The 21,444-nt window shown below is 40.5% G+C and overlaps 1 long non-coding RNA gene across 2 annotated transcripts in view; it reads left to right on the forward strand.

The window, feature by feature from the left end:
• The window catches only part of LOC123643511, a 51,550-nt gene that overhangs the window by 16,501 nt on the left and 13,605 nt on the right, over positions 1 to 21,444 (forward strand). The window contains exon 3 of one of the 2 annotated variants that reach the window (XR_006736813.1): positions 11,529 to 11,563. The exons of the other annotated variant lie outside the window; for it this stretch is intronic. This is a non-coding gene — a long non-coding RNA (uncharacterized LOC123643511). Of the gene's footprint in view, positions 1 to 11,528; positions 11,564 to 21,444 lie in introns of those variants that run through there. 2 annotated transcript variants of the gene reach the window in all.

Below are 21,444 nucleotides of genomic sequence, written 5' to 3' on the forward strand. Positions count from 1 at the left end.
GAAACCACAGATGAGGGGAGACTACTGTACTTGTCATGGGGCACTGACTGGCTTGCACACGGCTGACCTTGGCAGCCCTGGCCCTGGGCAGTCCACCAGCCTCCCTGGTTTCTCTCCTTTCAGAGGCAACCTGAATGTACCCTCATCTCTGGCCCAAATGTCATCTGATAATTTCATTGTGCATGGTTTAGTTTCCTGGCATGACTAGAGGGAATAGCAGCACAAGCATCTGTCAGAAATAATGCAGGAGGAATGAGAGAACCCATAGGGAGTAAAAGGGACCATTTGCCAATGCCCTGCTGCCATGAGACCTGTTCACCCAGGGTAGTCGGGCTGTTGACTGGGAGGAAAACTGAGATGGAGGCGATTTCTGGTCTCTTTCCCTGCCATCTATGTGCCCCATTTCTACCTTGATTTATGAAATTCCATAATGAGACATTTTCATTTAAGGCTCCTTAAAAATCAATTTATTATCTAATAAAAGGAGATAAAGAAGAAAAGCTGTTTTTTTTAATTTAAGATTTTAGGCAATTTTTTATTTGTATAAATTTATGGGGTACAAGTGTAATTTTGTTGCATGGATAAATTGCATAGTGGTGAAGTCAGGCCTTTTAGTGTATCCATCACTGGGATAACATACATTGTACCCATTAAGTAATTTATCATCACCCACTTCTCTACCCCTCCATCCTTCTGAGTCTCCATTGTCTGTCACTCCACATTCTAGCACTCTATGTTCACATGTACACATTATTTAGCTCCCTCTTGTAAGTGAGAACATGCAGCATTTGTCTCTCTGTGTCTGAATTGTTTTACTTAGGGTAATGGCCTCTAGTTCTATCAATATTGCTGCAAAAGACATGATTTCATTCTTTTTTTTGTCAGAGTAGTATTTCATTGTATATAAATACCACATTTTCTTTATCAAGTCATCTATTGATGGACACTTAGGTTGATTCCACATCTTTGCTATTGTGAATAGTGCTGTGATCAACATATGAGGGTAGATATCTTTTTGATATATTGATTTCTTTTCCTTTAGGTAGATACACAGTAGTAGAATTGCTGGATCAAAGGGTAGTTCTAGTTTTAATTCTTTGAGGAATCTCCATATTGTTTCCCATAGAGTTGTAGAAATTTACATGCCCACCAACAGTGTATAAGTGTTCCCTTTTCTCTGCATCCTTGACAACATCGGTTATAATATTTTTTGTCTTTTTAACCATTCTGATTGGTATAAGATGATATTTTACTGTGGTTTTAATGTGAATTTCTCTAATGATTAGTGATGTTAAGACTTTTTTCATATGCTTTTTGGCCATTTGACTGTCATCTTTTGAAAAATGTCTATTGATGTCCTTAGCCCATTTTTAAATGGGATTATTATTTTTTATTGTTGTTGAGTTGTTTGAGTTCCTTGTAAATTCTGCTTGTTAGTCCTCTGTTGGATATATAGTTTGCAAATATTTTCTTCCATTCTGGAGGGAATGGCAGCAGAAACATCTGTCAGAAGCAACGCAGGAGGAGTGGGAGAACCCATAGGGAGTATAGGTGACCATTTGCTAATGGCCTGCTGCCATGCCAATTAGTCATTCTGCAGGTTGTCTATTCACTGTTTTGATTATTTCTTTTGCTGTGCGGAAGCTTATTAGTTTAAGTTCCATTTGTCCATTTTTGTTTTAATTGACTGTGCTTTTGAGGTCTTAGTTATAATATTTTTACCTAGCCCAAAGTCTAGAAGAGTTTTCCCTGGGTTTTCTTCTAGTATTTTTGTAATTTCAGGTCTTACATTTAGGTCTTTAATCCATGTTGAGTTAATTTTTGTATAAGGTGAGAGATAGGGGTCCAGTTTCATTCTTCTGCATATGACAATCCAAATTTTCCAGCACCATTTACTGAAGAGGGTGTCTTTTCCCCAGTGTATGTTCTTGTTGACTTTGCCAAAAATCAGTTGCTGTAAGTATGTGGCTTTATTTCTAGGTAGTCTACTCTGTTCTATTGTTCTATATGCCTATTTTTATACCAGTACCATGCTGTTTTCATTACTATAGCCTTGTAGTATAATTTGAAGTCAGGAAATGTAATGTCTCCAGCTTTGTTCTTTTTGCTTAGAATTGCTTTGGATATTTGGACTCTTTTTGATATTTTAGGATTGTTTTCTAATTCTCTGAAAAATGACATTGGTAGTTTTACAGGGATTGCATTGAATTCGTAGATTGCTTTGGGCTGTATGGTCATTTATTTTATTTTATTTTATTTTTTGAGACAGAGTCTCACTCTGTTGCCTGGGCTAGAGTGCTGTGGCATCAACCCAGCTCAGAGCAACCTCAAACTCCTGGGCTCAGGTGATCCTTCTGCCTCAGCCTCCCGAGTAGCTGGGACCGCAGGCATGTGCCACCATGCCTGGCTAATTTTTCTATATATATATTTTTAGCTGTCCATATAATTTCTTTCTATTTTTAGTAGAGACGGGGTCTTGCTCTTGCTCAGGCTGGTCTCAAACTCCTGAGCTCAAAACAATCCACCCGCCTCGGCCTCCCAGAGTGCTAGGATTATAGGCATGAGCCACTGTGCCTGGCCCCCTGTATGGTCATTTTAATGATATTAATTCTTCTGATCCATGAGCAAGATATGTTTTTCCATTTGTTTGTACCATCTACAATTACTTTAATCAGAATGTTTCCCTTGTAGAGATCTTTCACCTCCTTGGTTAAATATATTCCTAGGTATTTTATTTTTTTTGTTGTTACTGTATAATAAATAGAATTGCCTTCTTGATTTGGTTCTTGGCTAGATTGTTATTGGTGTATAGAAACACTATTTATTTTTTATGTTGATTTTGCATCCTAAAACCTTACTAAATTCATTTATCAAATCTAAGAGGGTTTTTTAAATATAAGATCATATCATCAATGAACAGATAATTTGACTTTCTGTTTCCCAATTTGGTTGCTTTTTATTTCTTTCTCTTTCCTGATTACTCTGGCTAGGACTTCTAGTACTATGAGTACTATGTTGAATAGGAGTGGTGAAAGTGGGTATCCTTGTCTTGTTCCAGTTCTTAAAGGGAATGCTTTCAATTTTTCCCCATTAAGTATGACATTGGCTGTGGGTTTGCCATATATGTCTTTTTTTATTTTGAGGTATGCTGCTTCTATGCTTAGTTTGTTGAGGGTTTTTCATCATGAAGAGATGCTGAATTTTATTGAGTTTTTTCTTCATCTGTTTAGATGATCATATAGTTTTTGTCCTTAATTTTGTTTATGTGATGAATCACATTTGTAGGTTTGTCTATATTGAACCTTCCTTGCATCTCTGGTTTAAAACTCACTTGATCATGATGTATTATTTTTTTGACGTGCTGTGATTTGGTTTGCTATTATTTTGTTGAGGATTTTTGCTTTTACATTCATCAGGGATATTGGTCTGTAGTTTTCTTTTTTTGTTGTTTCTTTGTCTGGTTTTGGTATCAGTGTGATACTGGAATCACAGAATGAGTTAGGGAGCATTCTCTTCCCTTGATTTTTCGCAACAGTTTTAGGAGGATTAACATTAGCTCTTCTTTGTAGGTTTGGTATAATTTGGCTGTGAATTCATCTGGTTCTGAGCTTTTTTGGTTGAAAGATTTTTTTGTTACTGATTCAATCACACTACTCATTGGTCTGTTCAAGCTATCTACTCCTTCCTGGTTCAATCTCAGGAGGTTATATGTTTGCAGGAATTTATCCATTTTTCTAGGTTTTCTAGTTTGTAGCATATAGTCATTCACAATATTCTCTGATAATCTTTTTTATTTCTGGGGTATCAGTTGTAATGTCTCCTTTTTCACTTCTATTTTGTTTATTTGGCTCTTATCTCTTTTTAGTTATTTAGCTAGTGGTCTATCAATTTTATTTGTCTTTTTGAAGAACTGACTTTTTGTTTCATTGATTTTTTTGTATTGTTTTTTGGGTTTTTATTTCATTTAATTCTACTCTGGTCTTTGTTATTTCTATCTTCTTCTAGCTTTGGGTTTGGTTCATTCTTGTTTTTCTAGTTATATGAGGTGTGATATTAGGTTGTTAATTTGTGATCTTTCTACTTTTTTGATGTAGGCATTAGTGTTAGAAAATTCCCTCTTAGCACTGCTTTTGCTGTATCCCACAGATTTTGATATGTTGTGTTTTCATTTTCATTCATTTCAAAACATTTTTAAATTTCCATCTTAATTTCTTTCTTGACCCAGTGATTATTCAGGAGCATGTTGTTTAATTTCCATGTGTTTGTATAGCTTCTGAAGTCCCTTTTGGAATTGATTTCTGGTTTTATTCCACTGTGGTCTGAGAAGATACTTGATATGATTTCAATTTTTCAAGATTTGTGAAGGCTTGTTTTGTGGCCTAACATCTGGTCTATCTTGGAGAGTGTTCCATGTGCTAATGAGAAGAATGTATATACTGGCACTCTAGCCTGGGCAACAGAGTGAGACTCTGTTTAAAAAAAATGTATTTTCTATAGTTGTTGAGTAGAATGTTCTGGACATGTCTGTTAGGTCCATTTGATCTAAAATACAATTGAAGTTAAGTATGAGAAAAGTTTTATTTTGATGAAAATATCTAGATTTTTCTAATAAGAAAATCTAAGAAACTCATTTTAATTATGCCATACATGTAAGCTATGTGTAATTTCAAAAAATAATATTATATTTTGAGTTACATATGGAAGTGACTGTGGGATGCCAAGATCTTTTTATAGCTTTTTAGTGCTTCAGGTCTCAATAATAATATGAGTACTCTTGGACGATTACAACTTTGTGTTAGTTTTCTATTGCTGTGTAACAAATTACCACACATTTACTGGTTTAAAACATCCTCCATGCATTAGCTTTGTAATTTTGGGCAAGTCATTTCCATTTCTGGACTTCAAGTTTCTCATCTGTAATGTGCAATTGGTGAGTTGGAAGTATTTTCTAAGGGCTTTATCAACTTAGACATTTTAAAACTTGGCTCCAAGATAACAAATGATTTTCTAATTTTACAGATTTTTGGCACTACTTTCAAGAAAGAGTAATGAAAGGAATGAGAATGGCTCATGAAAATGGATCCCTATTGAATGTCTACCACTAATAGAGTCCTTAGGATCACCTTGGTGTATGAAGCAGAACTTTTAAAAAGTAGATTATGTTAGAGGAGAGGCAGGGCAAGGCTGGCCAAACTTGTGTCTCACAATTAATTAATTTAGGCACTCTTATCCCCACACATCAGGACAGAACTCTCTCATGTACTAGGGATTGAAAAGCCAATGTAAAACCAAATAATAACAAGGCTTCTTATGCTCAGGAGCAGAGCAAGTATGGAAGACAATATTTCCTGCTGTCCATCTGCAGGCATACAGTAAGATTGTACTTGCCTCATTTGAAGATGGACATTCTGTATGAATTTTTTTGTCAATATAATGTGAGTGGAGGAGGTGTAAGGGCACTTCCAGGTGAAAGTATTTGAGTGTGGGTGTGTGGGTCTTCATGTTCTCACTTCCCCTCCTGCAGTGACCATGCAAGTAGGTTGTGATATGGTGGTGTTACACCAAAGACAGCTGCCCAGAGGGTGCAAGAACCTGGGGTATACCTTGCATGACTGAGAAATAAACCATTGTTTTTTTCAAGCTTCTAAGATTTGGGGATTGTGCATTATTGCAGCATAACCTAACATATCCTGACTGACACAGCAAGAAAGAGACCACATAGTTGGCAAATAGTAGAGAATGTGATCTAGGGAAATTTCAATTTACTGGCAGAAGAAAGAAAACAAAAAGCTCTAATAATCCAAATTCCTAAATGAACTATTGTGAGTTTTCTGTTTTTGCTTCCTCTCAGGCTTGAGAGAGTTGGTGAAGCATTAGAAAGCAGACACCAGGGATTGGAAAGAGATGAAGAATTGGTTTGGGTTTATAGATTTAATTGCCAACCTCTGGACAACTGAGAGCTTAAGTCTGCAAGCTTGGTTTTCTAAGATTATACCTTTGAAAATATCACCTAACATCTTTTCCTGGTTTGCTTGCTTTAGTTCTGATGGGCTGCGTCCAGTATAAGCATTGGAATTCTGTCTTTCAGCTAAATAACTTGGGATTTTTTTCTCTTTTTGCACGGTTGCTATGTTTGGGCCAATGTGTTTCACTTGTTTTCTCAAAAAACTTTTCCTGCTGCTTCTGACTCATATCAATTTCCTGGAATATTCCTCTGAGCTAACTCTTTGCTCTCTCTCTTTCTTTCCTTTCTCAAGAGAAGCATCTGTTACAAGCCAAACATCAATCCCAAAATCTAAAATTTAAGTCTTCCTCTTATCAGAATTGAGCCTGTATTGGTTTTCTCAATACCTCTCATCCCATGAGATAGTCATTCTCAGACTCCAGAAGAGATGACATGCAGTTCAAAAACAGGTAGACGTAAGTTTAGAAAAAAATAAAAAAAAAAAACCAAAAAACAAACCAAAACAAAAAACCCCCATTTGTTTGTTGTTTGCTTGTTTTTTTAAAATATCAAGTACTAAATGAACTCATTTTCTTTCCTTTTAAAAAATTTAATATTTCATTGGTAATATACTCATGTGGCTCAAAATTACAAAGATATAAGTGGATATGTAGTAAAAGGTCTCATTTTCACCCCATCTCCTGGACACCAAGTTCTTCTTTCCAATGTGATTAATTTCCTATGTACCTCTAAAGATATATATAGTGTATGAATATATTTGTGCATAAGAATATATTTATATGTTTTATATATCCTTTATTTTTTCTCTTTTATATAATTGGTATCATGCTATGCTTGCTGTTATGCTCCTTGCTTTTCTTGCTTAACGGTATATCTGTCTTGTAGATCTTTCCACATCAATATGTAAAGAGCTTCTTCATTCCTTTAAATTCTGATGAGTTAATTAGCCAAATTCCATATTGATGGGCATTTAGGTTGTCTGCAATTTTTGCTTTTACAAACCACATTGCAATAAATAAGCTTGTCTACAAGTCAGTTTGCATCTGTGTGAGTGTATCTGTGAAAACAATTTCTGGAAGTAGAATTGTTGGGCTAGAATATTAATCTAATGGTGAGTTTAAGGTGTAACTGGGTGAGACTTTAGTGTGTGCATTCAAAAATATACATGTTCTCCAAAACCACAGCAGTTGATCCTAGCATGTACACTTGTTCATAGTTTCAAAATGCTATCACATTGTACATTCATTAAGTATTGATTTTGTGCGTACTGTGTACCAGGTACTACATAAGTGCTAGAAGTAAAGTCATAAACAAAATATGTAAGAATGATACCTTCTTAACAATTCATGAGGCAGAGGGCAGTGTGATGGTTAATTTTATGTGTCAACTTGGCTAAACTGTGGTGACCAGTTGTTTGGTCAAACACTAGTCTAGACATTGCTGTAAAGACGAGATTAACATTTACAATCAGCTGAGTTAAAGTAAAGCAGATTACCACCATAATGTGGGTGGGCCTCACCCAATCAGTTGAAGACTTTAAGAACAAAGACTGAGCTTTCCTGAAGAAGAAGGAATTTTCCCTAAGATGACAATATAATAACTTGCTTGAGCTTCCAGCCTGCTGCCTTGTAGAATTTGTACTCAAGACTACAACATCCGCTCTTACCTGAATTCCCAGCCTTTTGGCTTGCCCCACAAATTTCAGGCTTGCCAGCCTCCAATTCCTTCAAATAAATCACTCTCCCTGAATATATCCCACTTGTCTAGGTCTCTGGAGAGCCCTGAATAACAGGCAGGAATGATGACTCCCACCCTACAGATGAGCACACAGAGGCTGAGAGGGTCCACGCCCCCACTAAGAGCCCAGACTCTAAAACCAAAGCTCTTTCCACTGCCCCGCCTTGCAATATTATTAGAACTCAAAATGGGATATTCACAGTGGCAATTTCATTGCAGAATATTAGGCATGTCTAATGCAGTGGCCAAGAGGTTATTAAAAATATTTCAATTCTTTACCTGATTTCTTATTCTAACAAAAAGAGGCAAGTGCATTTTATTACAGAGCTACCATTTTGAAAACACTTTCCCCACTATTCCTCTTTTTAATACCCTTTACTAAGGTAGCAGATGTCCTCCTCAAAGTCTTGGTCTTCCACTCAGGTTTCTCTATCCCTGAAAAATATCTCCTGACACAGAGAGAAAATGTAATTTTTCTCTCTGTTCTCCCTTGTGTCCCATTCAGGATCTCTGCACCACAGGGCGGCCCAGACACCCACTTGCCTTGAGTGATTCTTCCTCCATCGATGCTACAATGTGTCGTCACACACTAATGTTTTGCTGTCCCCGTTTCACAGTAACATTTTTATTTCTATGAAGTACAGTTGTTGAGAACACTTACACTAAACACTTTGAACCTTTCCACAGAGTTTCTCCATTGCTATTTTAGGATTGAGCTTAGTATAAAGTATACTGGCCTGGGGTAGGTAGAGGTGGATCAGAAGATCTGATCCCTGCTGGATTCATCATCTTGTAAAAATCACTGATTATTTGGTTGCTTAGCCTGTAAAATAAGAAGGGATGGATTTCCGAGGCTAATTTCTGAGGAGATGATCTCGGAGGTGGCTAGTTCTGTAATAGGTCGAATTCTGAATAATTCTTTCCAGGCATTGAGTGGAGGAGAGTGCTTGGTACCATCTGTGTTGCCAGATCAAGGCAACACAGCTAAAGAAAGCTCTTCTTTCTAACAAGATTTTCAGTGCAAGTGCAGAATGCTGTGGCCTTATACTGAATTGTGAAACATGTCAAGGATGGTTTATTGGTCTATAACAAGGCTAAAAATATTTTAACAGTTTAAAAGGAAAGTGCATTCATCCTGTATTTTTTATCATAGCTTCCTTTCTTTTCTTCTTTCCTTTCTTCTCTTTTTGTTTAATCTTTACCATAGCAACTATGACCTGTGATTCCTAACATGGGTGTGGCTTTAGCGTAGCATGCTTTCATTCTGCATGGTTGATAGATAGCATGAAATATTTCTGCAAGCACATGGAGTGCTCATGTGTACATCAAGCTACTGCCTTGAGTTAACTTTTCTGTTGCAGTATCTCCTTGGACTTTTTATTTTGGTAATAGCTATCTTGAGATATAATTCATATATCTCACTATTCACCCATTTAAAGTGTCTAATAGAATGATTTTTAGTATTTTCCTAGACTTGCCTAACCATCATCGCAATCGATTCTAGAATATTTTCATTGCTCTAAAAAGAAACTCTGTACCCATTAGCCATCACTCCCATTTCCCTCACTCCCAGCCCCTGGAAACTATTGTCTACTTTGTCTTTATGGATTTGCCTATTCTGGACCTTTCACAGAAATGGAATCTACAATATGTGGTTCCTTGTGTCTGGCTTCTTTCACTTAGCATAATATTTTCCATGTTCATCCACACTGTAGTGTTCATCAGTGCTTCATTCCCTTTAATGGCCAAAGAATAGTCCATTGCACGGATATAGCACATTTTGTTTATCCATGGAGGAACCATAGCTTCCTTTATCCCTCTGGTTTCTCAAACTTAGTCTGAAAACTCTGCTAAGAAATGTTAAACTTCCCCAAGTCATCAGACAGGAAAGCCACAGCTGCTTCCTTCCCCAGAATCTGTTGTAGGTGTAGGCTGGAGAGGGCGTCCCAAGCTGTTTGTGTGAAGCCAGCACGAAAGCTTGTTGACCCTTTGTTAAGAGCACGAGACTTTGGAGACAGACTGCCTGGGTCGGAAACTTGGCTTTACCACTCACTCTCAAGCAGTGCTTATCCCCTGTAAGCCTCAGTATTCTCATCTTCAAAATGGGAGTTATACTGGTACCTCTCTGTGGCAGAAATTGCCAGTAAGCCCTAGTCACCACTCTCACTTCTAAAGCAATAAAGCCCCATATTTTGACTAGACATGTGGCTTCCCAGAATGGAGATGGAATTTCTCAGCCCTTCTTTTAGTTAGGTATTGTCACGTCTCTACCTTCTGGCCAAAGATAAGCAAGCAAAAGCATCATTTAGCAGCTCCTAAGAGCCTTCTTTAGAAGGCACCTGGAACATGCCTCTTTTCTTTCTTGTCTTGTGTCTTCCTCCATCCTCTCCAGAAGCTCATGCTATGATCTAAGACCATACCATTAAGGCAAAGAATACAATAGCTACAAAACAGGATCCGGTCCCTAAAGTAGGAGGCTGCAAGTCACGGAAGCTAAGCATGTGGCATAGGGTTCACTGAAGTGGTCAGGTGGTAGGTGGGAATATACAGGTATCACAACCTAGAAATCTGGTGAACCTTGCTGTATGTCGGTGAAACATTTGGTAAACACGATTCCTTGAGTTTGTTGGGAGGCTGACCAGGGCCAGACTGAGTCTGCAGCATTAGGGAACTGGTGGAAAAATTTTATGATGTAGTGTGTCGGCTGTTTCTTGACACTCTTGGCGTAGAAATGAGCTGGCCAGGGGCCGCGGTGGTGGGCATTGGTGGAGGGGAGGGTGGCTGCACTCAAGGAGGCTTCTCTGTTGCCTCCTGCAATCTAGGTTGACTGAGAGTCCAGGGACTGGGGACCCAGCAGGGCTGAAAATACCGATTCTATCTGTACTACAAACTGGAGTGACAAGTGGTGACTGAAAAGACAGCTTTGCCAGGAGATGCTAAGTTTGCAGGCATTTCTCAAGCATCTTCTAGTAGGAGTTCTTTGGCAAACACCACTGTAAGGACAGGAAAAAGACAAATTGGCCACAGAGGTCTGGTTAGGTGTTGCCTTCCCTGAACAGCGTACTGTTTCGATGGCCTCATGGTGGCCACTTGTAAGATGGAAGAGAAGGGTATGGAGTGCTGAGAACAGTGAGTCACAGACCAGAGCAAAGCTGCAAATGGGGCGAATCCGCTGGACGGATCTGGCTTGCCACCTGTTTTTGTACGGCCCTGAGTCAAAAACAGGTAGAAAAAATTTGTGGACATTTGTTTTCTTTCTTGTCATATAAGTACCTACATAATATTCTCGATTTTGCCTTTTGATCCACAAAGTCTAAAATATTTATTCTCTGGCCTTTTAGAAGAAATGTTTGCCGACCTCTGGACTAGAGTCTTAGGCATAATTATTAGGTCTAGGTAAGATCTTGCATGCAGAGTGACAGACTGCAGGCAAATAAATAAGTAAGAGGCTTAGCAAAGTTTGGAGGGAATTTTATTGCTACAAGTAATGACTGCCTTCACCTGCAAAAGCCCATAGTTGTTCCATCCCTGCAGCAATGCCCAGATCCCAGCCTGAACCAGCAAAAAGTGGAAACGCAGACTCTCCAAGGTCCGCCCCGCTCTTCAAGAGTAACACACAAGTGCCAGATGGGCCACCAAGCAATTTACTCCACAGTCTGAGGAAGGGCCTTCACAGGCCTTACCCTGTGGATCTGATAAACTACAGTGGGACAGTGACTGCTATGTGTTTGCCTGGCCTCCCTTTGATGAACAGTAGTTTTACTTGCTGTTATTGAGTTGTACACCACCATTGCATATTGAGTGAGTGTGTGCATGTGTCTTTTAGTTGATAGGTCACTGAGCTCCGCGAGGCACATGTGTTCCTGATGGAGAGGACTAACTCCCAGCCATCCTGGACTTGAGAAGACATGCTGTGAGCAGATGTCTCTAAGCTAGGCCCAGGAGAGAAGACCATAAAGCCACATTTTCAGTTAGACATTTCAAACATGTCTATGTTGTTCGCATTTTGTACAAAACACCTGCATAAAAAGTAAAAGCGATAAGATAAAAAGAACCTGTTCAGTGCCTACTGGGCCATGGGTGGTATTTACCGGCTCCTCTCAAACTCTGAAAACACAGGAGGATGAACTTTTGCATTTTGACACGCAAACCTCAAGGGTTCTGTCTCCATCTATTATCACTCTTGGGAAAGGGGTGAATTTTGTCACAGTACTTTTGTTCTTCTCAAGTTTTAGGTTTTTTTCATTTTGCTCATGCAGTATTTTAAAATGGAACTCTTTAATATGGATTTTTCTCTTTTGAGGGACAGATAATATGCATTAATTAATTATACAATTATTAGAAGTACATTTAGTAAGTTTAGACATTAGGAAAATAATGCCATCAATCATGTTACCAAGCTAACGTGATTGTGGAGTCACATAAGTACCATCGTGGTTACTCCATTCTGGTTTTATAAAATATGTTCGTTTATTTATTTATTTATTTATTACTCATGATTTGTTGCCCAGGTTGGAGTGCAGTGGCACAATCACAGCTCACTATAACTTGGAACTCCCAGGCTCAAGAGATTTTCCTGCTTCAGCTTCCTGAGTACCTAGGACTACAGGCATGCACCACCAAGTCCAGCTAATTTTTCAATTTTTTATAGAGACAGGGTCTCGCTATGTTGCCTAGGCTGGTCTCTAACTCCTGGCTTCAAGAGATCTTCCTGCGTTGGCCTTCCAAATTTCTGGGAGTACAGGAGTGAGTATAACAAACATATTATGCCCTGCCTAATATATATATATATATATATACATATATATATATATATATATATATATATATATTTGGAGACAGAATCTCACTCTGTTGCCCGGGCTAGAGTGCCATGGCATCAGCCTAGCTCACAGCAACCTCAAACTCATGGGCTTAAGCAATTCTTCTGCCTCAGCCTCCTGAGTAGCTGGGACTACAGGCATGTGCCACCATGCCTGGCTAATTTTTCTCTCTATATTTTTAGTCATCCAGCTAATTTCTTTCCGTTTTTAGTAGAGAGGGGGTCTCACTCTTGCTCAGGCTGGTCTCGAACTCCTGAGCTCAAACGATCCACCTGCCTCGGTCTCCCAGAGTGCTAAGATTACAGGCGTGAGCCACCATGCCCAGCCCTAATATGTTTTTGATGGCTACAGTCATAATGCCCATAACATTTTATGTCTTTTTAAAATTAAATATTATGGAAAAGAGTCTATGTTTCTACACAGTCTTTTAAATTCAGCTTTTGAGTGGCTGCACCATGTTGTATCCAGCAGAGATTTATGTCCTAGGCATCTATTGCCATACAACAAACCACTAAGAACTTCTTAAGACCCCAACAATCCCTGCATTATCTCTCATGGTTTCTGTGGGTGTCAGGAGTTTGGGAAGGACTTGTCTTGATGGTCTAAGCTCATGTACTTGCTGTCATACGGTGGCTGGATCTGGGACAGAGGAAGCGGGGGTAGTGGAGGGCTGGTAGGGCGTCCCTCTCTTTTTATGTAGTCTCACTGCATCTCAGTGAGGACTCTCCATACGGGGTAGTTTGGGCTTCCTCACAACATGGCCAGCTCAGGATGCTAAGACTTCTTGTGTGGTGGCTCAGGGCTCCAGTAGGAGTATTCTAGCAAGCCAGGCAGAGGCTGCATTTTCTTTTACAACCTTTACATACCACCACTTCAGCTGAATCCTATGGGCTAATGAGTAATCAAGGTCAGCCCAGATTCAAGGGGAGGGGATACTTCTCAATGACAGGGGGATGAAAGAATTTGCAGATGTTTTAAAATCACCACAGTTCCATAATGAGTTTAGTTATTCTTTTACCATTGGGTGTTAGTTTTCTGCTATTAAAATAATATTATGATAAACATCTTTATGTATATAGCTTTTTTTGTATGAAAGTAGGATTATTAAATCAAAGGATGAAATGATATAATCTTTCATCTGGTTCCTGAAATGTTGCCATGTGACTTTCTAAAAGGATGGTGCCAATGTATAATGCTATATGCAATGTAGTGATGATATTCCTGATACACTATTACTGGCAATATAAATTACCATTACACTTTAATTTGGTTAACTTAATATGTAAAATGTGTACCTTAATGTTTACTTGTATTGTTTTTATAATTGACAAAGATGTCTCTTATGTTTGTGAATTTTATCTTATATTCTTCTGGTTTATTTACTTAGGTCTTAGTGGCCATTATAAATTGCATTAACTTTTATGTATCAAAAATATCAATCACTTCTATATTACATTTCCTGTGGGGAGGATGAGCGCTCTTCCAGCTCGCCAGGCCTTGGAAGCCCGCAGTATTCTCCTGTCAGATCTGTCCACGTGGGCTTCCTCACCACCTGAGTCTAACTCCCTGGCCTCCCTCCTGTGTCCCCAGCAACCTGCTTGAGTCTGGAGTGTACGGGGTCTGGTCTGCTTGTCTGGCCCAATGGCAAGCAAGTCTGCGAAATGCCATTGGGCAGGGAGCTCCCGATTTGGGCACGCTGGATCAACTGCAGGTCCCCAAAGGGAAAGGCATGGGTCTTACTTTCTGTGGAAGCTTCAGCCTGTAGCACACACACCCTGGGGAGGGGTGGCCGATTGCCCAATTCTTAGCCCAAACTACTTTTCTGGTTGCAGTGGACGGGGCAATGGTGGGGAAGGCAGCATCTGAATGAAAGAAAGCAGGTTCTTTGGACTCTTGTGACACTCTTCTTGGAGGGGAGCCCCACACAGAGTGTCTAAGCTCTGGGATCATGTGAGTTGTCCCCACTATACCATGTTTGCCACCATGCCTGGGCTCACAGGGGTGGAAAAGCCTCCAAGAAACTTGGTAGCCTGCTGGTCACTGAAGGCGCGTGGGAGGGAGGGAGAGATGGATCCCTCCTTACCCCTTCACTGGGCTCTGAGCCTCTCTGGGGTTGACCCTGACCGATATTTTTTTTCTTGTATCTTCTTCCTTCTCTGATTTGCAATTTTGCTCTGTGAGATCCCCAGCAGGCTCCGGCACCTCTCTCTATGATCCACACCTGTTCTACATCTGGTCTCCCCTCTCCTTTATCTAAAATCCTATCTCCCCTCCGGGATGGTCCAGCTGGTGTTGTCTTTAATTGTCCATCTTTGTCCCCTAAATGCTTATTTTATAATCTAATCTATTTCTGGGCTACTTATTCCATTTAAGTTAAATAGTCTTTTGTGTTGTTTCCCTTTGATGTGCTTATCTGTTTTTTCTCTTAGATGAACTTTAGAATTAATATGTAATAAGTTTGAAGAAAAAAATTTGAGAATATGACTGAGATTGCATTAAAGCTTGAAATTCACCTTGAGAGGTTCGTCTTTTTGCAGTACTTATTTTACAAATACAGATGCATTGTATATTTCCTCATTTATTACAACTTTTAAAAAGTATCCTTTAACTTATTGTAGCTCTCTTCTTGTTCTGCATGCTTGATCTTAAAAATCTTGGTTTCTTTTCTCCTTAAGGCCAGTGCCTATGATAGGCAGGTACTGGGCTCGGCTCACGGATGATAGTCTTTCAGTTGATGTTCATGCAGTCAGGTTTCTCTCGAGCAATCCTTTTAGCTCTATTTTTTTCTTTTTTTGGCATTTTGTTCAAAACACATAGATAATTTTTTTCTTAAAAACATTTGTGTAGACCAGATGTTTAGAAGCCAAACAATACAGTTCATGGGGTTGGGGAAGGAGGGTTTGCCAATTTCATTCATAAGAAAGAGGAAGGGAGGGAGCTGCGCTGGTAGAAGATGAGAACAGCAACAGTTGTCTGAGACAGTGCTCATGGGGTTCAAGACACATGTGCAACCCATGTCTCTGTTAGGGGCCAACACAGTACATCAAGGAAGACACCAATAACAGATATACCCCATGTGGAAATCCTTGTCAAGGTTGGAAGCCTGAGCTTTTTTCAAGTGGTCATCCAAAGAGTGAGAAGGCATTGATGCCTTCTTGTGGGCAGTGGGGACCACAGGCTGCCCATATGATGGGGTGTCAGTGCTCTAAGAAGGGCCCACTTCTCTGCCAAATTATTCCTCCTCTACCTGCTCGATCACGACTAAAATTTCTTTGAGAAGAACCTAAATATTTTCTTCCATAGGGAGAAAGGAGGCTTAAAATACCTGGAAGATAGAACTTTTAGATTGAAGAATAAACAACTAATAGCTCAACCTCTCCTGATCTCTGCAAGTAGAAGGGTGTTCAGAGCATGTCAAAGGGTTGGATAAGGCAGGGGTGTGAGGAAGGGAAAAGGGGAACAGAGAGGAATTCTGGGGAACACACACCCGTCACTCTGGGTTCACACCCCCCCACTGGCTGGGTCTGTGGGCCTGGGACATCTGGAGGGAGAAATGGGGTAATGATGAAGGAGTGCAGTGGCTGATGGTCCCACTGTCTAAGCACTCCATTATGCTCATTTAAAATGTCCCAGTCTCCAAAATGAAGACACATAATGGTCACACCTCCCCTCCAAGAGGATGACCCCGCAGTGGAGTCATTTGAATTGACAATCAGTTCCAGTAAGCACTGCGAGGACTAGGAGCCCTATCCAGGAAAAGGGGGCGGGGGAAGAGAGAGCCAGGAAAGAGGGAGCGAAGTGGGAGGGGGAAGAAAGGGACGTGTGAGAGGTTTGGAAGTCACAAAACCAGTGGTCATCTTTACTGTGCACTGAGGAAGCGGGATTCACACACCATGTCACCACCAAAGTCACCTCTGCCTAGTGTCACTCCGAAGCCCATGCCCCAGCGAAGGCCAGCCGAAGCTGCTTCTTATTTGAGGCAAAACTTCCCATTCAATGGCGAGGGAGCACATACATCACACACTATTAAAACTGCCAGTTTCCATCCCTCTCACACCATTAGTGGAATATATATATCATTAAAGGAAGGGAGTTACAATATAAAAATATGGTAATTCAGACTGTCAGGTCACAACTGACAGCACATTCAGTTTCTTTCCTAAGCTGTCTCCAGAGACTCTATATTTAGCAAAAAGATGTTTCCCAGAAAAGTTTTCATAAATATTCTCCATGGGGGGAAAATATATATTTATCACTTCAACTTCATATAAAAGGAAATCTAAAGCAAATGTTTTCATAGCTGACTTCTGAGAAATTGCACGGACATTTTTAATCCAAAGGTGGGAGAATTTTTCTTATCAACTTGGTAAGAGTCAGAGAATGCTCTCATCTGGGTTGCCCACAAAGTTATCAGGAGCGTTAGCCTTGTTTGGCCCCTGCTTTGTCCTCCCTGCAGCCATACTCCATACCTGATTCTGGTGTTGGGAGTGTATTAATCATGGTTTTTATTTCATATATTTTATGAGGTTTTGATATCTTTGGGCTTTGTTGACCGGGGAGACACTGCCCTCTCAGGGCTAGCTGATTCCTAGAGATGGAAAATGACTCCCCTGATGCGTGGGTGCACCTTCCATGTGCAAACCAACCGATCCAAAGCCCTTGTCCCCCAACCACCTTGTTTATCAGGCAACTGTCCCTGGGAGCTAATCAGCCCAGGCTCAGGTACAACTCAGGACAGCACCTACAGCCCAGAGCCCATTGAAACTGGTCAACTGAGCCAGTCCTCAACCTGCTTAGCCTGGTTGCCCTGCCCTGCCCGTTCCTTCCCTCAAAAACCTCAATAAAGTCTCACACTTACATTTTCTCCTCATTCTCTCTGCCTCCTGACTGAACCTGGTGCTTCCCCATGGCATGGCATGCCCCCTTTTGTTGGGAACTGTGAGTAGCAAACTGTCTTTTCAATGGCAATCATCTCCTGATCTGTTGGCCTCACTAGAACTGAATAATAATAAAGGCTCCTGGTTTCAAAACAGGGAGGTGGAGAAAGGTTTCATGAACCTGCTCTCCAATAGCTCAGAGTAATGGATTTAAGGATTATTCCTCAAACTACATATAAACGATCCCAACTGGCCACTGCTTTATCATATTTGGTCTCAGTTAAAATGAGACTTGTAGGGTTCAATGGGTCTTCCTGCCTACCGTCTGGAGAGAACTATACAGTGTTTGGGATCCAGCAGCCATGGGAGACAAGTAGAAGGAAAATGAACTCGGAAGGGCTGGCATTAGGCAAGGCAGGCCGGGCCCTCGTGGGAAGTCTAGTGAGGGGAGAACACTAGAAAAAGGGAGCTGAACTGGGTAGAAAGGAGGAGCGTTCCACTGAGGGCGGAATGAGGTGGGGAAAATGTGATTCCACAGAACTCCTCTTAGGCAGAGCGCTGGGTTCTGATGAACGCCTTGATAAATGAGCTGGGCAATGTGCTCGTTCCCAGAGACACAGATGAAAAATGCTGAAGTGTGAGGATGCCACAGTTTCTTGGGGCGAGCAGACATGGACAGTGGCAACAGCTACTTTGTGTACGTGCCTCATGGGGTACGTTTACAGGCTGTGTGAGCAGAAAGGAGGGAGCCACGGAGAAGTCAGCTTCTAGAGCCAGGAGGTGTTTGCCCCAGAGAGTAAGTGGGGGAGGAGAGGTGTTTTGAAGCTAGTTCCAAGCAGAGCAGACTGACTGTGCAGAGGTCAGAGAGAAAGTGAGCCAGGGAAGGGTTTTCACTGAGAATATATATTTTTTTTAATTGTGGTAAAAATCACACAACATAAAATTTACCATCTTTATCATTTTTAAGTGTTCAGTTCAGCAGTATTAATTATGTACATATTGTTGTTGCAACAGATCTCTGGAACTTTTTCATCTTGCAAAACTGAAACTCTGTATGTTTTGAACACCAAATCCCCGTTTCCCCTACCCTTGCCCCCACAGTCCCTGGAAATACTATTCTACTTTCTGTTTTTATGAGTTTGACTACTCTAGTTATCTCATGTACCTGGAATTATATATTTGTCTTTTTCCGATTGGCTTATTTCACTTAGCATAGTGTCCTCAAATTTCATCCAACTTGTAACACATGACAGGATTTCCTTTCTTTTTAAGGCTGAATAAGCTTCCTTTGTATGTGTTTACCAAATTTTCTTTATTCTTCCATTGATGGACACTTGGATTGCTTCCACCTCTTAGCTGTTGTGAATAACGCTACAATGAACATGAGTGTGCAGATCTCTCTTTGAGATCTTGCTTTCCATTCTTTTGGATAAATACCCAGAAGTGGGATTGCTGGATTGTATGGCAGATTTTCATTTTTAAAGATTATTCTACCAACTGGGTATAAAATAAATTGGATGAAGCCAGTATTAGAGGTAGGGAGACTTTATTGAAGAACTGAGGTAATAAATAATGGCTTCTTAAGCTAAGGTAGAAGAAGTAGAAAGAGAAGAGTGGATTGACCCCAGGTAGAAGGATCATGACTGTGCTGTCTGGTGGGCGGGAGGGAGGAGGAAAGAGTCAGTGGCGGGGCTCAGGTTTCTGGTTTGGATAACTGGGTGGATAACGGAGTATGTCACTATAAAAGCACAGGAGGAAGAGATGGATTGGATCCTGTGTTTGGGCAGGCAGAAGTTAGGGGAGCCTGGAGGTGGAGAGGCCTTCTTCAAAGTCCCAAAGAGAACCTGGGCCAGGGCAGCTGCAGCAGGACTGGAGAGAAAAGTCCAGACCAGGGAAGGCAGCCGCCGCAGAATCTCTAACAGAGTCCGGTGATCAGCTGATTGAGGGAGACTTACAGAGACATCTCTTAGAATTTTGATGGAATTTTGATCAGATGGATGATGATATGAGACTAAGTTGCCTGGGATTTTCATAAATATTTGGTGTAGTTTTAAATAATTCAATTTTGAGATATCAATGGAATATGTATAGATATCCAGTTGGGAATAGTGAAGTACTAGTTTAGTACTTTTTTATACTTAAATACTTCTTTAGTACTTAATTATAGTTTTTAATTATAGCTTAGGACAGGGATAAGGGCTAAAGATAAGGATTTAGAAGTCAGTCACCAACATGTAAGTGAGAAATGAGGTCATAAGATAAGTGAAATTTACACCAAGGAAAGCAGAATGGAGAGTTAAGGATAAAACCTGGTGGAACACCAGCATTTAGGGGGCAAGTAATGGAAAAAGAACCAGGGAAAGGAGAATAGAAAGAGCCAGAAAAGGAATAAAGAAGATACAAGAGTTGGAGAAGCAAAGGAGAGAAGGCAGAAACAGGGCAAGAAAGATTTTTGCAGTTGGGGGGCAAATCTGGGCTGAGGGAGTGAGAACAGAGCTGATGTGCAGGGGAGGGGCTATCCTATCCCCACCTTTAGCCATTTAATTGACCTTGGAAATGCAAAGATTTTTGTCCCCTATTTTTGTGCCATCATATCTTGATGGTGCCATATTTGTGTTACTCTCCATAGATTAGGGGATTTCAACTGGGGGGAGGTGTGATCTTTGTCTCCCAGATGATACATTTTTGGTTGTCACAACTGGGGCAAGAGTGCTACTGGCATGTTGTAGGTACAGGTCAGGGATGCTGCTAAACATCCCCCAATGCATGGGACAGGCCCCCACAACAGGGATCTGTGCAGCTCACCGTATCCAGTGACAAGGCTGAGAAACCCTACTGTAGATCTGTCTGTTGGATACACTCATCCCACACACATCTTTTTAAAGCTCCAGGCATTGTGCTTACAGTGAGAACTGTCTGCTCCCTCATGGCATTCTGGCTCTTTCTAGTTGTCCAACAGTGGGGCCCTCTTTGAAAGTGGGTATTTGAAAGATTTTAGACAGCCAGTCTACCTTTTCAACCAACTCAATCTGCACATTAGTACAGTAATTCTAGCAATAGTTCTTAATAAATGCCATGACAGACAAGAAAATATATTCAAAGAATTAAACATCTGAACTCAGCAAGGTCCCTTTTTACTTGGTACCCTGCTCCCACTCCCAACTGCCGCTGAGTCCACTGGCGTTAGAGTCTGGGCGTGAGAACGAGTCTTCTCCTAGTTGAACTCTTTGAAGCTCTGGTCCTGCCCATATATCCAGGCAGCCTGGCACTAGAGCCCTTGAGTTCTTTTTAGCTTAACTTATCACACTAGAGTTTTTTTTTTTAATTCTTATTTCAGCATATTGTGGGGGTACAAAAGTTTAGATTATGTATATTGCCCTTGCCCCCCCACTACCCCGAGTCAGAGCTTCAAACGTGTCCATCCCCTAGACAGTGTATACACAGATACATACATGAGTTTTTTTTTTTAAATTTCAGAATATTATGGGAGTATAAACATTTTGGTTACATGAATTGCTTTTGTACAGTTTGAGTCAAAGTTATAAGTGTGTCCATCACCCAGACAGTGTGCACTGTACCTGTTAGGTGTGAATTCATCCATCCCCTCCCCCTGCCAACCTGCTTGATTTCCGTTGAATTTACTACCATATGTGTACATGAATATTGATCTATTAGCTCCAATTTAGTGGTGAGTACATGTGGTGTTAGCTTTTCTATTCTTGCAATACTTCACTTAAAAGGATGGTCTCCAGTTCCATCTAGGTGTTAGTTCACCATCTTTTTGTGGCTGAGCAGAACTCCATGGTATACATGTACCACATTTTATTAATCCACTCATGTATTGATGGCACTTGGGTTGTTTCCACATCTTTGTAATTGTGAATTGTGCTGCTATAAACATTCAAGTGCAAGTGTCTTTTTTATAGAATGTCTTTTTCTCCTTTGGGTAAATACCCAGTAGTGGGATTGCTGGATCAAATGGTAGTTCTACTTTTAGTTCTTTTTCGAGGTTGAGGTTTCCCCACACTACTTTCCATAGAGA

Source organism: Lemur catta, chromosome 8 (assembly GCF_020740605.2).
Source record: "Lemur catta isolate mLemCat1 chromosome 8, mLemCat1.pri, whole genome shotgun sequence".
In the NCBI taxonomy this organism is placed as follows: Eukaryota; Metazoa; Chordata; class Mammalia; order Primates; family Lemuridae; genus Lemur; species Lemur catta.